A 23,861-nucleotide genomic window follows, 5' to 3' on the forward strand; every position below is an offset into this window, starting at 1 on the left:
GGACTAACACTCTTCACAACAAAAATGCAGGCTGTGTGTGCAGTAATTTGTGCTACAGGAAACCAAGAGGAAGGGAGAAAGAAGCTCTGTGTTCATTTGCATAATTAAGTGAAATACGATACGGAGTGATGCAATTGGAGGCTGCAGTTAATTGGGAATCCATGCCAGGTTTTATTACCACTGGAACGCACGCTTTCCACAATACTGTGGGTCGCTTAATGATGACGAAAAGATTTAGACTACAAAGAAGAGAAGCAGCAGACAACATTCAGAACAGCTCAGGGGAAAAAGAGCCAGATATCAAGTGTGGAAATGGGTTGTCTGAACAACTTCCCTTTCACCGGCAGAGCTGCGCACCCATCAGACTGAGGGAAACATCTCCTTCGGGACATGTCTGTTTCATGATGCCACACAGCAAAAGCTGCTGTCCGTAATGGACCCAAACAACCAGCTTACTTGAGAGGGGAGTTATTTTCCAAATTAGATTTCTAAATGAAATTAAAGTTGCATAAAACAAAGATCAGCTCAGACACATTGAATTTGCAGGCGTGTTCATCCTCTCTTACAGAGGATATTTTTCTCATAGCTCTTTTTCCAGACTAGGATCTTCATTTGGGGATGCTAATCAGAGCTAGAGAATTAAGGTTAAGCATTTTTTGAGCAAATGTGCAGTGTAGCACGCTGTGGTCATTAGAGAGAGTGTGAAAGAGGAGGCAGCACTCTGTTGGCTTTGGGGAAGAGAGGCTCCTAGGCTGGAGCAGAGGGGGGCCGGGTCCTCCTCTGTGTGGAGCAGGGCTCACCTGTATTGTATAGTGGCTATTTCACCTGATCATGGATGCATGTTTTATTCATGCCTGCTGTTTCCAGCCCTGATCTTTAGCAAATGAGGGGGCTTGATTCTCAATAGCAAACAGTTAGTTATGTGATTGACAAAGAAAGAAAAGTGTTTTAATGGTATTTTTTAATGTTTTCTTAGATTGTTGATTATTGATGAGTGATTTGTATAAATTATTATCATCTTTTTGCATCATTCATGGTAATTTGATCACTGCAACTTTGATTAGTGACCTTTTCTTGCACTCTTATTAATTAGTAGTACTACCTTCAGCCAACTGTGCTGTGTGTTTTGTGGGTATATTGGCAGTTCAAATGTCTGCATTGGCATAATATTAGAGCTAACCTGCCAGATGTACTGCAGCCTTTGAGTGATGCCTTCATAATGATTTTGTGCCTGCATGCTTGTTACTGCACTAGCTTTTATTTTTCTAGATAGTCTTGTTCCTCTCCTGTTCTGTTTTTGTTTTTTAAATGCTTTGCGTGTCCATCATATTTTCTTCTAAAGATTGCAGTCACACAGGGGAGACCGGAAATGGTTGTAACATTTTTGACATTTCTGTCTGTACCTTGGAGCTCTTCAAAACCAGTGTGTTCAAATTCTGCTAAAACCTATTAACATATGTCTGCTATTGTATAGTTTGCTGCTATGTCTGTAACACAAACAGACAATGCATGATTTGGTCTCAAATTCAATTCACCCCATATTGCGGATTAGTTGTTGCACAGCCTGGGTTGAAATTTAACATTATAAAGTACTGATTATGACAAAAACTTAAAACATCGAAAGCCTTACATTTAACATTTAAATGACCCTTTAACATAATTGGTGTTTGTTAGTGTCTGTGTTTGTTTACACGTCTTGCACTCATGTGTGTGCTCATTTATCTGTTTATGTGTGTTTGTGCTTGTCTGTATTGCGCTTAGAGATATCTACATAAACACAAAATAATCATGATTAAGTTTGATGAATTTAACTAAAGAGCAGAAATGCTATTACAAAAATAAAGTAAAAAAAAAAAAAAATTAGTTTTGTGTCTGTCACAGGGTGCTAATTACTCACATGAGAAATAAGGACTAAACTAAGCATATGCAGATTGAATCAGGTGATTTGTGGTTTCTTTTGTTAATCTCTTGTTGCTTGTTTCGGGTTGGAGAAATTGAAAATGCTCTTCCCTACTTATTGTTAATGTTAATACAGACAAGCACCACATACATACTGGTATATGCAGCTGTGCTTGTGTTGTTAGTTTCTTGAACAACACTGTATGCATTGTTCTCCACAACATATACATGCAAATATGTCTGTTACCATGCATCCATGCTAAATAGGAAGTTCCTGTTTCCTTTACTCATAACGTGTTAAACATATTGGCTCCCGTGAAATGCAAAACTCATTTCAAACCATGTGGTCATTTTAGCACTGCTGAATGAACAGGGCCGTTATCACAGAGGACAGAATTACATTTTCTTCACTCTGTGTGGATCTAGTCAGACTCCAGACTTTATCTGTGGATTATGTGTAGGCTGTACCCCAACCTGTGTCTATTTGCTAAGTTGTTTCAGGTAAATGCACTCACACAGGTCTGTATGTGTGTCAGTTGTTGGTTCAGTAAAGTATGTTGGATTTTCTAAGCAAGATGTATTTTTCTATAGCAAAGTCCTAGTAAGAAGGCAGATTTGAGGTTTAACCTCATGGTCAGTCATAAAATGGCTTTGTTGTTTTAATACTTGTGGACTTTAAACCTTTCAGTTAGTGGATTCTAGACAATGCACACCATTGATTTATGTCAGAAACATACAGTAGCAGCTGACATGTTGCTTTAAATTAACTAGCAGTCATGCATGCATGCATAGTTATGCAGGTGTTGAAATGAAAGGAAATACTGTAGATGCTCATGGACATATGCATGTTTGGTGCAGCTTGCAGTCATGGGGCTGTAGTTGCAATAGAGTTATACAGACTTATAATGGACACTACCTAATAACGATACATTTCATTGCAAAACTGCAGGAAGGAGAATTTTTAAGTCCCAGTAGTTAAAAAGAAGCTTCTGCATAGTTTTGTGGTTTTGCATATAGTGTGTTTGTCATTCCAGAAATAGAGTATTGAGCTGCCCTAGCAGTATTAAAATATGTTAAAAGACTATTGACTTTGAGTACTGTCCCTATAAAAATGCCTGGGTAAATAAGTCAAAATACTGGAATTTCTAACTTTGATACAATACTTTGAAAAAGGAATAACAAGTACAGATATATCTTGAATTCCACGTTTTTGAATCAAAGATGTCTGTAACAATTGAGACTGAAGTGTAAGTGACAGTTCTCAGTTTAAGCTCACAATAACTTTAAAGCTTTTAAGGTCTGTTCAGCTCACAGCTAAAACACATTCCAACATTTTCCAATTTTCCTGTAATGCACAAAAATGCACAGAAGGCTTACAGAAGCCAAGCTACAAAGTGCCTTCTCTCAGTGACCTCTGAGTAGTTATTTGCTGTCAAAGATCTACTGCAACACTGTAGTGCAGTGTTTCTTCCACTAAAGGCCTCCATGTGACAAGGATAATATTATGTTTTATATTCATTAGGACAGACTCTCCCCAGGCCCTTGCTTTAAAAGACTGCAGAGTACGCTGTACCATTAAGACCTGCAGGAGTCATTTAACCCATAAGTATTTCTCTTTTTCTTTTCCATGAAAGACGGCAACACCCTGCGCCTCCCTTGTCACCATCATGTACACTCTAATTCATATGAAGCTGATTGTATGCACAAACAAAATTACAGCAGGTGGTGTGGATGCAAAAAACATGGAACCCTTGAGGACTGCTGCAGTGCATTACATATGCTGTAGTCAGCTCAAGCTATTTCTGTTGCCCCTAGTCAGCCAGCCAAGAGGCAGCCCTGCCCATTTCGGACCAACCCTGCAGGTTAATCCATTGAGGCCTTGAGTTCTTAATCATTTTCTAGATTAATTTAAAGTATCCATCCACACACCTGCATGTGTGGAGTCATAGTGGAGATGGGGTAATATACATATTGTTAACAAGAAAAATTATGAATTAGATGAAAGATGGCAAGTAAAGAGAACAAAGAGGTAAAGGTCAGATTGATTATTCAGCAGAAGATCGACCTTAATCCCATTTCCATTATAATTTTTCACATTTTTGCATTCCGTCGCCAAAAAAAGGCACATTTTAGTTCAAGAGAAATTACACAGGTGAGACACCCCTCAGTGCAAGAGCGCTCCTATTCATTTGTTTTCTAGATATATGGCTTTGGCAAACTCACATAGAGGTCGTGCAGTATGTACTGTAGCCTGATGAATAGTCTGCAAAATGGTTAGTATGCTTACTGCATTCTTCATCAATAAAGATTTTAATTACTGCTTGGAACTGCTGACCAATGCACATTGTATGGTTTATGGGTTACTCTTATAGCTGCGGTGTTGGCTGGGGCAACAGTAAAAATGAAGGAAACACAGAGGACCATGAAATATTTGTTGCATGGGATTACATTTCATAGATTAAAAACTGTGAGAGAGAAACTGTGAAAATGCTTTACAGCATCTCTGGAATTTTGAGCCCATCTGAAAACAGCATAAATATTGAAAATGATTTTAAAACGGCTGGTTTTGTAGTTATGTAAACAAATAATCTTTAATCCTCAGATCTGCCGCATTTACAGCTGAGCAGATAGGGTGGGTAAGAAGAAAAAGAAAGTTAAAGTTTAAAGATCATGTTCAGCTCCACATGTGATATTCTATATGCTATAATAGACAGGTGCACAGGCAAATATAGAAGTGCCTTTGATTTGATGCATGTGGACAGGGCAAAGTGTGCACAAAAAAAGAGATGCTGAACAATTAAAGAAAATGTGAATGGAAAGAAAATGCATGATTAATAAGAAGTAATAAAACAGGCTAAAAAAGAGGAGATACCAATGAAGAAGAAATCTATGCATGGAACATTTGTGACCAAAAACCACAGACAAAATAATTGAGCAACTTTACTTCAGTAGTGTTTTGAAATTGTTTGTAAATTAACCAAATTAAAATCAAATTAAATCATGCCTTTGGAGGCCCAGTAAATAACCAATGTTTTACAAGCGCAACATCACATTAATCAGTGACTGATTTTGTGCCACTGATGATAATACAGACTGGAATATAATAACTTGAGTTCTGCTTATTCCTACAAGCTATCAGTTTCATCATCATTATCATTGGTTCAAGATGTGTCACACATTACTTAACTGCTGGGTAATTAAATGCTGAATTATAAACAGAGTGATTGGCAATGTATTTATTTTACACCAATTTTTATCTACCAGTTTAGTGGGGCGTGTTAGAAATGTTTATTTACAGAGATAGAAAAGAGAGACAACCAAAGAGAAAAGGGTGACCGGGTTAATTGCAAGAGAGGAACTGGGGAGCTACATGGGAGACAGGCTAGCAAGTGTAAGTGACAAAGTCAAGGCTATGTTTATGAAAAAAAAGAAAGGAAAAACTGGAATAAATAATGATGAAAAATAAATAAGAGATTAAATTAGTGCTGAAATGCAGAATAAATAAACCATACATTAATAAATCGAATGATCAATGAATAAATAAATGTTTAAAGAAATATGGAAATAAATGCATAAACTAATAAATGAATAATAAATTAATAAAAAATATTGAAAGAAACATGAATATAGGAAATAAATGCATAAATAAATATAAAAAACAGGTCATAAGTAAATAATTATATCACATTTATTTTTACATTTGTGTACAGTGTCATTTATTTCTGCATTTCTGTGTCTGTATAAATGAGGTAAGAGGTCCCATCCTGTGAATTTATTTTTTTTTATTTATGCATTTATTTAATTATTTCTGTATTTATTTCAGTAATTATTATTTTTATTTTTTGTATTGCTCTCTTTTTCTATTTATTCATTTATTAATTTATTTATCTATACACTCATTTCCCGTCCTACATACAAGATGAGGCTGTGAACAAAGCAGTAGAGAAGAAGGAAAGGGTGACATGAAAAGATATGTGATGGGTTGCAGACTGTTAGAGGGATGGATGGATGTAGAACAAATACACGAGACAGATGTGCACAGAGATGCCTCTCAGCCTTCGCAGCCGAAGGTGAAGAGAGAGGCTGACTTCTGCTCCACACTGCTGCCACAGACTGAATCAATGTGATCCCTCCGTCTCTCTCCCTCGCTCTCCCTCTCTCTGTGGGAATTCTCTGACCCAGTTAGCTCCTCCACCAGGCAGCAGCAGAGTTATTTTTACATATTAACAGGAGACAATACTTTGTCCTCTGCTCGTCCTCCCCTCATCCGCATGCTTTCCTCCGCCGCTCTCCTCCATCTTAGCTGTTCCAGTCCGTTCCTCTCGTACCATCCCGTGCTTTTTTTCCTGCCTTTTCTGTAATTGTCTCTATCGGTTTTGATCCTCCTTTAGGGATGTAAAGGTTCATCAACTCTCTGCTTTGCTTAGCACAAGATCCCGACTTGATGGCGTATTCCCACAATAACTTGAACATAATCGCAGAGAATTATGCATGTAAACAGAAGCAAATCATAAATAAATTGATGTAAGAATTGCAGATATTGTTTTCAGATGTCTGAACCAAGGCTTTAATTATACTCATGGGACTTGACTTTGTTTTGGGCTGTCATACTGGGAGTAGTGTGGCTAAGCAGCTCATCGTAGCACAAACAGAGAAAGAGCAACGTGTCAGAATTTACATTTCATGTAAATACACATTAAAAACCTCTGAGAAAAATATTGTTTAATCAGTGCAAAGAGTGAACAGTTTTAGTATTGCTTACAATAAAAGGCACATTCATAGTTCCGTATCAGCATGAACATATTTAGATATTACCTATGGTGTATCACAAGAGAATACAGTATATCACTTTATTGATTATTATCCATCCATTATAACCAATTGAAGCTGCCACACTGTCCACAGAAGCAATGCTTGCCTGCAAAGGCATCACACAGCTCTTCTTTAGTTTAATGAAACTTGTCATTTTTCTTTCTCTGTGCACAGCTGCACGGCCCGCCAACAGGTAAACCACACAAAACTGTGTGAAAATTAGCACAATCTGTTTAAAAAGGTTAAGGATAAATACCTAGTTGTACTAGAGGCAAAGTGATGGAGAAAAGCAACCTCATGGTGAAATCAGTGCATACTGTTGTAAAACCTACTAAGTTAAATAATTCAATACCAGTAACTATAGCCTATATTCTTGCAAACTGAGTTTAACCAACTGAATGATCACTTGGCAAAACTCAATGAACACATAGTAAGCTGGCACACAACTACAGCTAAAAAGATGGAGTCTGCGTAGCAGGTAAAAACCCTTCCTTTGCCTGCTTACATGATGAGTTCATTATAGTTAGAAGTCTCCTGTTGAAGGAATGGGTGTTACGGTAGTTTTACACGAATACTGTCATATACCATATAACCTGGTGAAATGCAAGGAAAGTGTTAAAAAATACATACCTTGGGAGCCTAATTTAATACTGTTTGAAAAGTAGAATAAACAGACCACACAGTTTAATTCATCATATCTGCATCTTTTTCCTTTTTTTAATATCAGCGATTCTTGAATGGACAGAACCTCACCCCTCCCCAACCAATCTCCTCTCCTCTCCTCTCCTCTCCTCTCCTCTCCTCTCCTCTCCTCTCCAGAGAGTAAAGGGACAGAGAGTGGTTGCAGGTGTAGACAGGTCATCTATTCGCCTCCTAATGATGATGGATGGCAGGACTGCAGAGAGCGAGAAGAGAGAGAAAAGTGGAGCGATGCAGGGAGATAAAGAAATAGCAGAGTAAGAGAAGACTGTGTTTATATTTGTCTGCTGCCGGGCAGATGGTGGGAGTTTTAGTGATATGTTGATCCTCAAGTGTTTATATCATTCTTGTCATCTACCTGATAGCAAACAAATACACACACATACACCTGTGTGCTGTGCTTGCAAGGTGACATCTGGTATGGTGCATTGAGAAGCACACTTTAGAAGGCACACATGGACCTTGAGCATCGCTGCAAACACACACACACACACACACACACAGAGCTCTGTCTCTCATATGTCAGTTCAGACTTGTCTGTCCTGTTTATAGAAGTAGGAGATCTCTTGGGGTGCTCTTACACTTTCTCTCCTCTTTCTCTCTCTCTTTCTCTCCCCCAGACACACACACACATACACACACACACACACACACACACACTCATTTTCTCACCATCTCCACTGACTCGTGATGGCCTCACAGACAGTGCTGTGCTCTGTTATTTCAGTAGCATAATAATTTCTTCCAAAAATCGTCTCCCTGCACAGATCTGCAGTGTTTGTATGGTTAACAGCAAATCACTGTATCTCAGGAGATTATCATATTTACTCATTATAAAGGGAACCATGGATGCATAGCAAACACACACTCCAAGAGACAGAGGCTTTTTTGTTTGCACTATTTATGATACGTTCCCCATATGATTAGGAGTAGCGTAAAGTTTTAATAAATAAATAAAAATGCTTATCACAATCTACCAGAGATAGGTCCTTAAACTGCTTGTTTTGCCAAACGAACAGTCAAAATTTGGTTTCTAAGAATATAAAGCTTAGAAAAGCTGCATTTTAAAGGTATTAAGTACTGGTACCAAAACTCAAGACTTTTTTTACTAAAATGTGTTTTCACAACCAAACTTCAAAAAAGTACTACCTTAAATACTCTAGCTGTGTTCCATTTAGCTTGGAAGTTGGGGGTCAAAGCAGGAATGGTGTCACATGAGTTCATCATGTTTCAGTACATTAAGTCAAAAAACCAAGATGTTAATAGCAATACCAGTTCCAGCCAGTTTAGCCACTCTTAGCAATACCAGTTTATAACAATGCACTACGCTGTAAAAAGTAGGTTACTATAGTTTTCTCTTCTGTTTATGTGTGGAGCAGTCATGTTGGATTTTGAGGTCAGGATTGATGAGGTTCCTCCGACTTTCTGTGTCAGAAATCCAACCTCAGGGGGCGTTCCAGTCGAAATAATCAACTGGGATCTTTGAAATTCTGACTTCCCTTGGCAAATAGAGCACACCATCTAAACCACTGGCAAATTTGTGGTCAAATAAATAATTCGCACTTAATCTTTGATTAGGTAGTGCCTGATTTCAGTCGCATTTTTGCCAGTTTCAAATATTCTTATTTAAGTAAAGATATACAGTACCTTTTACATTTGAGAAGTTAAAAACTAGAATTCCTGACTTATGGTTGTATGACAGTCAAGTTGCACTTATAGTTTACATCCATGTCTGTGAAATCGTAGAAGCTTCACACATCTTCCCCCCCGGCTGCACAGAAGATCTATACAATCAGCACAGCCTCAAGGTAGACACAAAAGATTAGTGTCACCAATTCAGTATCTGACCAAATTTCTCCCCTTGAGTCATGATGTTGAATAATGGCCAGAAAAGTGTTTTGCAGAACATTATGGTGTCATAGTGAAGTTAACCTTTAACCTTTTGACTATACAATTACACAGAATTTCATTTTATGGGACATGTGTCTGAAATGTTGTCATGATTAGCGTATGAATTCTTGAGTTGTGGCCAAAAATATATTTTGTTAGGTCACAGTGACATGACGTGATCAGTTCAGTCTTTAGTCTTTTGTGCAGTGACGTTAACCTTAAACAACCCAAACCTACTCAGTTCATCGTTAAATCCACGTTTATGTCAGATTTAAAGAAGTTCCCTCATGCCCGTGTTCCTGAGATGTTGCATTCTCGAGAATGGAAAAGACAGAAAACCCAAAAACATAATGCCTTCGGCCATGGCTATCACCAGCGCAGAGGCATTAAGGGAGTCCAGTCCATACTTCCCACAAGAAAAGCCTTGTTGTTGCTCTTTAGACATGGTGTCAGTACTGAATGGAAGGACACGTGTGGGGTCACAAGCAATCGCATCCAACACTTTCTCCCTTCTCCCAGCGAGGCTCACCTCTCTGCTAACTCACAGCCTACAGCAGGAGTGTGAATGTAAGGTTGACAGATAGGAAGTGTTAAGACCCCCATCTGGTGGGGTTAACACACACACACACACACACACACACACACAGTGGTGAAGTCTCACCCTTCCCAAAGTACAGACAAGGAGGCAGGCTGTAGCTATGGCAACCCAGAGAGAAGGGAAGTGGTTGGGCAAGGCTTGAATTTGTTAAGAGCTACTGTATGAAGCCTAGGGCGAGACTTAGTCACTCTCATTTGGTGTGTGTGTGTGTGTGTGCTTGTGTGTGTGTGAGTGTTGATACAAGAGTGGGTGCAAGAAACACAAGGAGTCAAGACTTCTCTTCCTCACTCCCCTTCCTGTCTGTCTGCTGTTTTCACGTTCTGTTTGAGCGCTCTATAAACCTGGAAACAGACTGTGAATTGCATCAATTGGTTGCATACACTCGCATGGCTAATTGAATGAAATGAAACACTTCACAGGGGAGACACAAAGCAGCCGCAGAGTCGCTGTGACATCAAATAGACCATGTAAGCCCAATGTTTCACTAAAAGACAGGCATATGTTCATATTTGGCCTTTAGAGGAGAACTCGCAGTTTTAAATGTCTTGTGTCACTGAGAGTTTAATTGCACTCTTGTGTGCTTTGTTACTATTTATCTGTCACAAAGGAGCCTCTGTTTTTTTGATTGTGCCTCTTTTTTGTGCTCTCATTGATTCATTGGGTGGTTATTTGCTTGATTAATCATTTCATAAAAAATAGTGGAAAACGCCAAACCTAATTAAAGAGACATTATGCAGGATTTTCCTAAAAAACAATGTGTAGATTCATACAGAAGTAATCTCTCTCAGTCATCACTTATGACCCTCTAGGTGTGGTGGTGTATTTTTATGTAGAGACTCTGTCCTCGGCGTGTATTTTCTTCTTAATTTCTGTGCTGGGGAAGTTTATGGGCGTGTTCCTTCACAGCGCTCAGATGAGCTCGGGGCTTTATTAAAAGGAAGCAGCCAGGTACCAGATGGTAAGCAGCAGGTGTCCAAGATCGACAGTGCCGAAAAAATACAAATATAGCGAGATGAAACGCCAAATGACAGTGTATCTGGGGTTGGCTTTTACTTTTACTGATTAGCGTGATCACTAACAATAACTGACAATCCGGCAAAGATTACCTTTACGCCCAAGATGACATCTTAAAATTGTTTGTTTTATCCATCCAACAATCCAAAACCCAAAGATATTCCATTCATTTTAACGTAAGGCAAAGAAAAGCATCAAATCCTCAGTAATGTAAAAGCTGGAACCAATAAATATTTCGTCATTTTTGCTAGAAAAATAAATGGCTGAAACAATTAAAATATTATCAAATTAATTTTCTGTCGATCAAGTAATCAATAAATTACTTGTTTCAGCTCTAAATAAAACACTATACTTAAAAAGAGTATATAAAGAGAGTTTTACCACATAAAATACTCATGCAAAGACATCTTATTAGTTTAATTTCCTCTGATCCAAAACAACCTGTCAGATATCGCTAAGGTTTGAAAAAATAATATCATGTTTTTCCTGTATCGCAGTATGCTGTCAGCCACAAGAGTTATGACTATAACATCATAGCATGATGGTCTTTTTTATGTTCTTTTCTTGGTGTGTTAGCGTATTGGCAATTCCATGCAGGATGTCTAAGTTATGCCTTCTACCCTGCATTAGTGTCAAAGACACTTTGCACTATAGAGTCCTATATGTATGTGTACAAGTGTGTGTTCTGCAGCAGAATGGGTTAGTGTTAGACAAGCGCTGAATGTAGCCTGATTTGTGATTTTAGGGACCTACGCCTAGACACACAAGGGTGCCCACAATCCAGCAGCGATTGCCGGAGCTGTATGGATAACACAGAGGGGGGCTCTAGTCATGTTTGAAACAGAGCTGTCTTTGTAGACGTCAGAACACAACCAGGGACTGGGGCTCGCTCTCTTAGTGTTTTCTTTGCAGACTTTGTGCATAAAAGTATGAATGAGTTTGCAGTTCATAATAGTGTGTGCACTTTTTGCGTTCAGCTTTTCTTACAGCCCCGGCTCAGTCTGCTTGAATAAACTGAAAAATAGAAGTCATGCGGCTGACCATGTACCTTCAGGAACACTTAAGACAAGACAACAAAAAGTTTCTGCACAACAAATTCACTTATTCTAGATGGCATCTACTTTTTCACTTCTTTTTGCAGAACAAAGGGAAGAGGAACCCTTTGATCGATGGTGGAAAAATACAATGCTGAAAAAGCATTACATTGTCTTACTCTGTAAATTGAAATCGTTCTTTTTTTAATTAGGCTTCGGGCCTTCAGAGAATTTTGGGGCTTTTATTTCAACCTAATATAAAAGCAGAGTGTGTTTTTAATGTGTGTGTGTGTGTGTGTGTGTGTGTGTGTGTGTGTGTGTGTTAACAGCAGTAGCTTTCCTCGAAATTCTTTATTTCTTCAGTCAAACCTGCAGTACAGCCTCTTCATTTTAAGGCCATTCTTTTTTCATATGTAGTAAAATAGATGAGTGTTTTATTCTCAAAATCAAAAGTTGAACTGGTCACTAGATCATTTCTTTTACAAGAGAAGGCTATTTGATTCCCCTGAACACTTGCTCCCAGGAATAAAGAAACACACTCAGCTGCAAATTACTCTGCAATGGCTGCATCTGTATCTTAAATTGCTTTTATTGTTGAGTGGAAGGAGGCTGCACACAAGAATGAAGAACAACAGGCTGAGCACGGAAACTCCCTGTCACCTCTCCCTCTGTTTTCACTCCGTCCCGCGTTCCTTCTCCCCAACCTCACGTTCTGCCTCTATCACGTGTATCAGCATCTTTATTCACTGCTGCAATATGTGCCTTGTTGTTGCTCTGGAAAGGATGCAAACATGGATTTTATCGATATGTTTTGTATATAAACCAGGTCTCTCTGTCTTCTCACCCACCCCCCACCTACACTCGCAGCCGCAACCCATCTCACCCTTCACCCTCTAGTTGTTTCTTGATTGGAATTCCAAAGCCAAGGCTAAGTCAGGGGAGATCTATGGGCCAGCCGGTCTCATATAGGGAATATAGAAACTGAGAACCAATTGCAGGGCTTCCTCTGCTGTGTTTGTGTGTGCACCATGCATGTGTGTGCTAGTGTAAGGGTGTGCATTTGTGGGTTAAGAGAGGGCTTTGTTCCTCTTAGGCACGTGATTCTCTATTTACTGCAAGCTTTCTGTGGTTGTATGCTTTCTTGAGTTTTTTTATGTTTGTTTATGTTTGGTTACCTCCACCTTGGGTTCAGAAATGCACAGACATACATCCAGGTCTCTGGAGTCTTAGAATTAATTCAGAAAATTGTCCTTTTATGTATTTAAATGCATACAAATCAGAAGCGTGCGTGCAGAAGCATCACTGTAATGAAAATGATTTATAACGGAGATTATCTGGATTAGGATTACATGTAATATTTTTAAATTGAGAACGAGGTTAGGGATACTCCCTCACATCATAATTACTATTAGAGTGTATGAATATTAAAAAGGGATTGTCATTTTAATTTTATTTCGCAAATTGAATAGCAAAACTAATTTAAAATTAAACGGAATGGTCTATTATATTTTTATGAAAGCACTCTACCGTTTCACAGTGAGATGAACTAATGTGCTTCCCATGACACGTCAATCTCACTTAGGCTCAGAACTGAAGAACGTCTCATTGACCACATTTTTACTTAACTGCAATGTTATTAAAATAACCTGATTAAGAAAGTGATAGAGAAAACGCTAAATCAACAGAATTTGTTTTGCTGATTGGCTTCATGATAATAATACAGCCTGGAGAACAGTACCTATACTGCAATGATGATTACAGAAAACATAAAGTAAAGTCACGTTATCATGTTTTAAAATAACAGCAGATAACAACCAGATAAGCAATTCACTGTAGGGAGATAGCCCAGGAACCTTAGGGAATCCTCGACAGTGTTGTCATTATGAATAAGAAAATTAATTTGTGCCCAACAAAGAACTGAAGCAAAAAATTAAAGAACTGGTAATTAAAAAGTGGACTAGAACGACAGTACAAATTAATTTGGGGTTTTTATTGTGGAAAAGTTATATTTTAAAGGGACAGTTCACTCCCAAATCAAAAATGCATATCACCTGTAGTGCCATTTATCTTTCTAGACTGTTTTGGTGTGAATTGCCGAGTGTTGGAGATATCAGTCATAGAGATGTCTGCCTTCTCCCAATATAATGGAACTAGATGGTGTGCGGCTTGTGGTGCTCAAAGCCCCCCAAAATATCTTTGAAAAATTCAACAACGTCTCTTTCCAAAAATCAGGACCCAGTTACTGAAGATAATCCACAGACCTTGTTGAAAGCAGTTTCATGTAGAAACTATTTAATATCTACCAAAATACACCTGACAACCATATCAACATGCAGAAGGAACTGTGCATTTACTCATGGACAAGAGGCTTGTGCTCATCACTGCAGTAGACGCACACATCCTTCTGCGTGAAAATATGGCTGTGTTCATTAGAAAGAAAATAGTTTCTACATGAAACTGCTTACAACACAGTCTGTAGATTATCTTGAGTAACCTGTGGGTAGCCTGGTCATGATTTCTGGAAAGAGACATTGCTGTTGAGTTTTTTAAATTTATTTTGGTGCTTTTAGTGCCACCTAGTTTAATTAAAATGGAGAAAAGGCTGATATCTCCAACACTCACACCAAAACAATCTAGATGGATAAATTACCATACAAGTAAGAGGAAAAATGAACTGTCCCTTTAAATGTCTATCGTTGTAGAACTGGCAGTGGCATTGATGTTACAGTATGGGCCATCACATTTTGGGCAGTTTTTATAAATTTGAAAATGTCCAGTCATTTGAAAGTCCCTTTTTGCTTTAAACAGCCACCTTTGTTTTGTGTCCACACTTCATTAAGTTTATTATTATTGGCTGTAGTCTCCTACTACTTGTCTGGCTAATGGCTACATCATCATTCACTACACATTACACTGTGAGGGCTCAAGCTGATTAAACAGCCCCTTTGATCAGGAACTCCCTGAGTGACTCACCAGAGACGGAGGAATTGCGAAGGCACCTGCACTCAGGAGAATCAAAACTGACAATGTGAAGGTTTAAAGTTTGTGAAATGCATCTGGTGAATTCAGGGCTCATAAGTAAAAAAGTTCCTTATTCAAGCATGTTGAAATGAACAGCTTTAGAATGGGGTTGACTCCAGAGAGCTGGAGAGCGCTTAGCTTTATTCAAAGATGTAGATAGCGAGTGCTCTGCCTTGTTTTATTCATCACGCTGGGGCTGCATATGGACCAGAATGCATACCCTTAAGAATAAGAAAACAGACCCATTAATTTGTGTGTTTTGTGGTGGTATATAAACTTGTGTAAGCTCATGTGTTGTTGTTTAGATTTCCATGTTGGTTACATTTCCCCCAGCTTCTACGATTTAAAAAAAGACAATCATGAAACCATCAATATGTCACTTATGTGCTCAATTTCTTACAGGTTGTGTTTTATGCACTGAGTCAGGTTCTTACTACCATCTACTGCAGCATAAAATTATGTCTTTGTTTATGCTCCACTGCACCATTGCTTCTCAGTTTGACACCCAGCTTCTTAGTTCTCACTATCAGTAATGGTTTACAAATGAGACGTGAAGGATCGGCAAATTAGATAATGCTGTCGGCTGAAGGTTTATTTTTCTTTCTCGTGAGCACTCCAACGAGAACACGTGTCAGTCACTGGAGACCATTATCTGACAGTATGTCTCCATTAACCCATCTCTCTCAAGTGCTCTGCTACAGAGAGAAAAATACAAATCTGTGATATCATGTGGTTTTTTATATATTCTCCATTTTTATACTGATTCACCATGCCTGTTATGGGTGTGAAAAATGAGTTTTTAAGGCTAATGCGCATGCTATACTTCACCCCCGCCTAACACATCTGCCAGATTTTCTGTGAAAAATAAGCAGCTGGAGATTAAATTATATTATTATAAGATATAGTATTAACATCACTCAATAAAGCATGGCTTTATACAGAATGTGATCAGATTTATATGTCAATTCCATTTTGAATGTGTTATACAGTTTGTAATATTTGTCATTCTCAGACTGTTATTTCTAAAACAGACTGAATTGTTTTCGATAGTGAGTCTACATTTAGGGAAAACACAGGCTACATGTCCTTCTTACCTTCTCCTTTCTTATATTTGCACACTGTACAAGTCATAGTTTTGAGTTTCAGTCCAAGACACAAACTGCTGAATAGTGTGAAGTGTACTCATTTTTGTTGTATGACGTATAAGCTTTCAAATGCCACTTTTTTTTATATACGTATATAACAGAAGTAATACAAATGTCAACATGACCTCATTTTTTTATGCTCACCCCCCTCTTGTCACATCTTGTTTGCCAATTGTCCAACTGTCCAAACACAGCACACAAAATAAAAAATGGTGTTATAAAATGAAATGAGTCAGTGACAGCCTGGACATTTCTCAAACACATGAATAAATACAAAGTTAAAGAGTTCCAGAGAGTTTAGCACAGAGAGTATTTTAAGAAATAAGATAAATAAATAAATAAGATTTTAATGATGCTTCATCGCCATTGGTTTGTGATGGCCACTTGCTTGCTGTGAAATCCTGGACAATGACTTGCTTTATTCACACATGGCCTCAATCCAACATCATACACACTTTGTACTTTGAAACTGGCAGGATTAAGTTTAATGTCCGCTCAGATTTAGACATTTATGTTCTCACATACAGCTCCTCTTGATAATGTCGAGATAATTTCAGGTTTGCAGTGAATGTATGAAAGGGGCTATAGACTGTAGTGACGCCTCGCAGACAGTCTGTCACTCAAGTGGCCCACCCATAATTAAGCGTAACTTCATGTCTTAATAAAATGTTAACTGGTAAATTATAGAAAAAAATCACCTCCTGTATAGTTGTCATTAACTTGGAAATTAGCTATAGAGACCAAAACTGCTTTTTGTACCAGCATATAAACATGTTTATTTCTGCTGTTAAGTTAGGTTTTGACATGGGAGTCTATAGGGATTGACTTGCTTTTGGAGTGAGCCTCAGGTGGCAAGTTGAGGAAGTGCATTTTTTGTTATTTATGCGTTCATTTCACTTTTCAGCCCTGGAGGGTCAGCACTTGCTTTTCTAGTTCTACAGGAAAATTTTATTATGTGTGTGCTTGTTTACCGAACTTGTAAGTCTGATTTTGTGTGTGTGTGTGTGTTAGTGTGTGTCAGAGTTGCAAAAAAGAATCACTTGAAATCGAAATCAAACTGGGAACCAGTTTGTCTTGCAGGACCATGACATTACATCCATCACACCGACCAACACCCAACTCAGTTATGCTCTGTTAAACAAGGTGTGATCGCTTCCCCAAGCAACACAAAGCAAATACTGTAGATTTGTTCTGCTTTGATTTCCTTGGCTGTTTGACCGTGTCACATATTTGTAGGAGTGTGCAATACCGTCAGTTTGTTGTATCAGGTTTTTCAGGACTATCACTGTCACTTTTTGCTACACCTGAGGGAGCGTGATTCCGTTTTATGAGTTCTGGTATGTTATGCATTGCAATACAGTTTGCATGGTCTGTTTGGATTATTGCCGCTGCAGACATTTGACTTCACACGTAAATACTGAAAAAATAGTGCAGTTGATATTTCCCAGTAGTCCAGCAGTCGGGGTTGTTCTCGTTAATTTACAGTCATACAAACTAAACCCAACAAGATTATTTAATGACTCCAGCTAGTTTATCCTTTAATGGGGCCTAAAGATGTTTGAGCTAATAGAAGAAAGAGGACACCGTGGTCTATCTAGGAGCCACAACGAAAATGTGAACAAAAAGATACAACAGTGCTTTGCAGAGCAGCCAGCAGCTCTTGAGTTGTTCTGTAGTTTTGTTTCACCGTAAAGTCTCAAGTAACTATGGTTGTTAGGTAAAAATAAGTTTTAACTGAGATTAGAAGTAGCTGAAACATCCTAAAAAACAACACATTTTCTGTTGGTAAATTAGTTTATACACAGTACTTTGAAGATGGTGCTTATAGCAGTATGGTTAGGCATCAGACTTCTATCAAAATGTAAGTGAGCAACATCCCTGTTCCATATAAAAGGAGAATGGTTCAGCAGTGCATTATGTAAGCTTCAGAAAGTTGTGAGAATTCAGCAGACAAGCTAATACGCAGCTTTTCTCAAAGTCAAACATGTCCCAGAGGAATAAACTACAGCGTTCTCTAAAAATCTGCGATACAATATGTTTCAGGCTCAGTCTCTGTAACCTGGAACGCAAATGTGCAAATGAAACTGATGTTGCATGCATGTATTTATGAAGCTACACTTGCAAATAGGAAGGGAGGGTCCACTTCCTCTGCAGGGGCAGGGTCTTAATTTTCTGGTCAGTGAGTGTTTGTACACTTCTGTCCCTTCTTATGATCTCTACTTGCACTCTAAGTGCCCTCTCAGCCCTGGTTCCTCAGGCCTCGTCCCCTCTGCCCTCAAAAGTTCTCCGCTGCCTGTTCTGCTGATGTTTGCAGGAGGGAGGGCAGAGCGTAATATAACAATGAGGGTCTGCCTCTGTGCATAAGTGAATCAGTCATACTTCAGTGCAAAATAATTACTCTTATCACACAGAGATTAAACATGCACTTGCCTAATGGAGGTTTTAGTCTTTCAACCTCTCATCCTTCAGTGTCTGCTCAGCTCTCTTTTGCCTTGTGTAGATAGCAGTGGAGTGTGTATTTGTGTACTTGCCTACTTGTGTAAGAGAAATGCATGATACTTACATTTCTATTTAAGTAGACAAGCATATCCTTATTTGCACCTCATTTTTTCACTGTGATGTCAGCTGGTTAACGTGTCACTGAAGTCAAGCTGAATATGATCCTTAAGTGCTGTTGCTGACCTCTGAACTTTTGTCTTCTCAGGTAGTGAACCGTGCCTGCTCTGACGCCGCAACTCCAGACAGACACACTGGCTGACAGACGCTAAAAAAAGTGGGTACATTGGAGGACAGAGGGAGGTGAGTGAAAAGGATAACAGAATCGATTCTTATCTCTTAGTTTGTGTTCACTGTATCTGGCTGCTGTAGGCTTGTTGGGTCATTGTTCACAGAGGAGCCCAGTCAGTCAGAAAACAACACATATCTATGACAAGAATTTCAGAGTCAGAATCTGGTTTATTGGCAAGTAGCTTTTCACATACAAGAATGTGCTGTGGTGTTTTGGTGCATAGATGAGACACACAACTAAAGAGCATGAAAAAGAAATATTTAAAAATATTGAATTATCATTATTATTAAGTTGTACTATGCAGGAATTTCTTAAAAATAACATAGTATGGACTCATACAGACATAGTCTCTATCAGTCATCATCCACAACCCACTAGAAGTGTGTGGTGGTATAGATTTCTGCAGAGACTCTACCCTCTACCTGTATATTCTCATGTTCTATGTTCGGGACGTTTATGAGTGTGGTGTGTACCCACACAACAGGGGGTCAAGATGTTATAAATAGCTAGCAACCAGGTGCCAGGAAAGACACACTGAAAAAAGCAAATATAGAAAGGTGAAATGCCAAACAAGAGTTAATTTGAGGTTGACTTTTGCTTTAACATTTGCTGGCAAATGTGTTTACAAACCGAACCCGACAATCTTGCATAGTATACCTTTAAAAAACTGTACAATGTAAATGCTGAAAGTGAAAGAGCTTGGCAAGAATGTGCAATAATATATTCTATAGGAGGCAAGGGTTCACAGTATTAGGAATAAAAGAATATGCAATGGACTGCAGCCTCCAGCCAGAGGGGAGTGTCAAATAGTTTGTGTTTAGGTTGGGAGGGGGTCGGCTGTGATCTTTTCCGACCACCTCACCGTCTTGAAGGTGTACAGGTCCTGAAGATTGGCAGATCAAAGCCAATTACCTTTTGCGCAGAGCAAAACATGTGTGTGCGCCAGTCTGACCTTGTCCTTGGCAGTGGCAGCAGCACGTGTGTCTCCACAAATTTCCCATTATGGAGGACAACCGTTTAGATTTTCACCATCACCTTATTTTGACGACTAGAGCCACCCAAAAACTTTTCAGATGGAACTTGGTCCATAAGAATACTCTGATTGCTCTGCTGTGCAACATCATGTAGGGCAGTCAGGACAGATGCTGTTCCTTGCAGGTGTTGCAAGGTGTCCTCAGGGTACAAGAATCCTATACTAGCCTGATGCACATCGCCTGTGCTGTTTGTGCTCTGGGAGCCACTTCACCTTCTGGTTTGTTGAGAAGGCATTGAATTGAGTCCAAACTCAGTGGAATTGATCTTTTGGGTCACAGTATTGGTAAAAAAAAAGCCTAACCTTATTGTTTTTCTTGGGAAGCGGATGAGATTGACTGTCTCTTCTCCGCTCTTGGTTGGAGATTGTTGTGGTCTTTTCTCTGATGCGGTTGGTTGTGTGTTGTTCCCTCTCTTTCGGATTAAGTGCACTCTCAGGGTACAGATCAGCAGTTTGACTGACTATGCGTGTGTACTTTGACTTCAAATTTTGCCACGAGGCGAAATCAGGCAGGGTGCAAGTCTTCTAGGAAACCACGAATTAAATAATATTCCACAGTCGCTAAACTGTCTCTATGTCCGACAGGCGTCTTACTAAGAGCTGGTTGGCGTGTGAGTGGCAAGCTCAAATTTGTTCCCTCCTGCATCTTCAACTACCCACCAGTGTGGACAGACAGAAAGAAGATGTCAAAAGCTTCAGCGCCACCATACTTGATTGTTATTTTGCATCCATCTGCGTATGTATCTCTGCCTCCCCATCTGTGTATCTGAACAAACACAGGCCCCACATTCATCTTGTGATCTGGTATTACAGACATACACTGGGAATGCCTTCAGGTTAGACACATTTTTTTGATCACAGCTGGTCAGGGGCTGTGGTCCGAGCGGTTGCCAACTTCACTCACTGCTTTGGTAAACTGCCTATTTATCTATGTAAAGTAGCTTTAATGCAATGCACCCAGCGGCCTTCCCCACTATCATCTCAGTGGGAGCGTTTTGGGGTCTGCATGTGTGTTTGTGTGTAAATAATTGATTTCTGTGGAGGTTTTAGTGGATCACTGTTTAGAGCGTAAGTATCAGGCAGAAGAGGCTGCTCCAGTGTGCATAACGTAACTATACCATGTCTGCTGCTGCTCAGTGTGCTCTCTGTTGTCTGTGCTGGCCTTAGTCCATTTTGTTTGTGGTATTATTGCTGAAAGGATTAGACGATGAATCTAGGAATCGCAGAAAATCCATATGAATATTAACTGACAACAGCTTTGATTAAAAATTTGTAGGGCTGTACCTTGACTCAGAGTGATGTCAGTTGAATCAGATCTGGCTGTTCGATACAAATATTCAGCAATTCATTTTGTTTTCCATACAAAGTTTGAGCGGCGCTCTGCAGGACGTTAAGTGTGACAGCAGCATCTACGTCATATAGTAAACAAGCTAATGGTGCTAACGATGGGTTGAAAATGCAACAACATTTTTGCGGCCACTAGATTTCAACAAAAGCCAGAGACTGTGTTGTATTAACTTGCTGTGAGCTGCAAATTCACCACTTCTTCACCTTATGGTGTGGTCTCTCCCTCCATGCCACTGCCGGCATGTCTGCCACTGCAAAGAGTAGTGTGAAAGCCAGGAGCACTCACTAGGCAGCAAAATCTAAGGACCAAAACGTCCCAACAAGTACTCTGCAAGGAAAAAACAACTGCTCGACTTGAAGCAATCTCAGTTAAATGAGGGTCTCGGGCTGATGTTTCGAGCCTCCAGCTTTTAAGGGAGATCACTGTTAACTGAAGAGGTCACTTTGAGCAGATTCAGGCCAAACATTTTTTCTGCTTACTCAACATACTGTAGACCTTGCGTTTTTCCAACAAGAAATATTTCCGTTCTCACATAGAAGCACAGCCCCCCATCTTTCCATTTCTTACTCTTTTGTCACACTTTTCTCATCTGCTGCCTCCTCCACTCTCATTTTATCTCTTTATGTTTTCATCTTGCTTGGCCTTCTATCACAAAGCATCTTTATTTCCTTCTGCCTCCTTATTGCTTTCTCTTCCTGTGTGTCATTCCTTCTCTCTTTCTTGCCCCCTAGCCGCAGTGTCCTTGAGAAAGCAGTGACTTTGCCGGTGAGCGCAGCAGAGCGCATCACTCTCTCTCTCTCTCTCTCTCTTTCTCTTTCTTTCTTGCACACACGCTCTCTAACTGACACTCACTCAATTGCCTGATCTCTCTCTCTGTCTTTCTGTCTCACACACACACATGCACACATTTGGTTGGTCCATGGCAGCACTGTCAAGCAGAACCAGCCCTTACAAGTCTCTTTCCTTTAGTCTCCATAAATAATTCATCGCCAGTAACATTGGCTGTACTTTATGCAAATATTGACAAACCTATTGCAGAGAAAAATTGAGACAGTCGCCTCCCATGTTGAGCACAGTTTTTGCCGGCTTACCATTTTCAGAAATGTAGAGTAAATCATCAACAAACTGCTGATACATGCAAAATGTCTCAAAGTTATGGCACAATGGAACGTAGGATAGTTTTGACATGATGTGTGACATAAAAGATGAGACTGTATCCATTAAAGTAAAAGCATAATTTACTGTCAGTTGAATTCACTTGAATTATCTTGGTTGGTTGGTGACACATAGAAGAAAACAGGATTTGACGCACAAGTTCAATTACTCTTCCTTAAGGTTTGTTACAGAATTCGTACAAATTGCCCTCAGGTGATACCACGGCTCGCCTGCCAGCATGGAAACATGATCCCTTTTGTGCCCTCCTCCTCATTAAAGGTGCCCTCCACTAATCTTAGATCATGACGGCCCATTGTCACAGTTTTCCGAAGCTTTTGAAATATAAATGGAGTCTGATTGTCTGGTTGTAAGATGAGATGTTATAGTCTCTTGATGCTGTTTGTTCTCATTGGTCTCTGTTTTCCATTAGAGTTCATAGAGTGCGTATTGGGTCGCGGCTTTTTCCTGCCGCCTTACGTGTTTTCTGTTGGAGATCAAATGTCTTGTGGTTACCTAGCTGCAGCGCTATATGGCATAAGTGTTTTTGAAACTGCATCCTGAATAATTAGCTTGCATTGCTGCACTGACATGCACAGTAATTTGCAATATATTCTGTTCTACCATCTACATTACATCTACACAATATATTTACATTAACTCACAATTCTGCTCTTGATGACAAAAACTCCATGCCATGTTATCTCTCTCTCTGTCTCTGTGTATCTCTCTGTCTTCTTTATGTTTGTCCCACGTTCAGCTGAAAATGCATCCGTAGCCATGGCGACCAATCCCAAGGGGAAAAGTTGATGCTGAATCTCTTTCTCACTCTCTCTTACCTCCTTTGTCTCATGCCTTGTTGCAATTGAATGCTTTCTTCTCACACAAACAGAAACACACATACACTAGCATGCTAAAGTCTAAAAGCAGAGGAGATGCAGTTTGTGAGTCACATGTTGTTTTGGCACCGAGCTCAATTGAGCGCTGATGTAAGACAAGTGACCTAATTGCTGAGAAAACACTAAACCTGGGGACCGAGTTGAGGATCTTATTCTCTGTTTCCAACCATTTCTTAACTGCTTGCTGTCTTGCTTGTTAGTGACAGTGACTGTTACAGTTTGACCTTTGGACAAACAATCGCACAAAAGAAGCTGTGGGAGAACTAGTACTGAAAAAGAAGGAAGTGAGGAGGAAGAATCATCTCATAAGAATCTGGAGCGTTGTGCTGATAAACAGTGTGAGCTGTCAGACCTCAGATACAGAAGGGTGCTGTCACACATATGTGTGTGTGGCCATGTGGGTTTATGTGGTGTTTTTGAATGGATCTTCTGATATACAGATTTTTTTAAACCTGCTTCTTATGCCTATCATACACGAGAAGATTTTTGTGTGTTTATTTGTGGATGTGTATTAGCAGGTGTATTTGTG

General features: G+C 39.4%; 1 protein-coding gene across 1 annotated transcript in view; it reads left to right on the forward strand.

Annotated features, from left to right (window-relative positions):
• The window catches only part of LOC121959517 (spermatid perinuclear RNA binding protein), a 92,305-nt gene that overhangs the window by 13,415 nt on the left and 55,029 nt on the right, over positions 1 to 23,861 (forward strand). Inside the window, exon 2 of the mRNA XM_042508862.1 lies at positions 18,817 to 18,911. The gene's annotated coding sequence lies outside the window, so the exon portion shown is untranslated. The remainder of the gene's footprint in view (positions 1 to 18,816; positions 18,912 to 23,861) is intronic.

Source organism: Plectropomus leopardus, chromosome 20 (genome assembly GCF_008729295.1).
Source record: "Plectropomus leopardus isolate mb chromosome 20, YSFRI_Pleo_2.0, whole genome shotgun sequence".
Lineage (NCBI taxonomy): Eukaryota > Metazoa > Chordata > Actinopteri > Perciformes > Serranidae > Plectropomus > Plectropomus leopardus.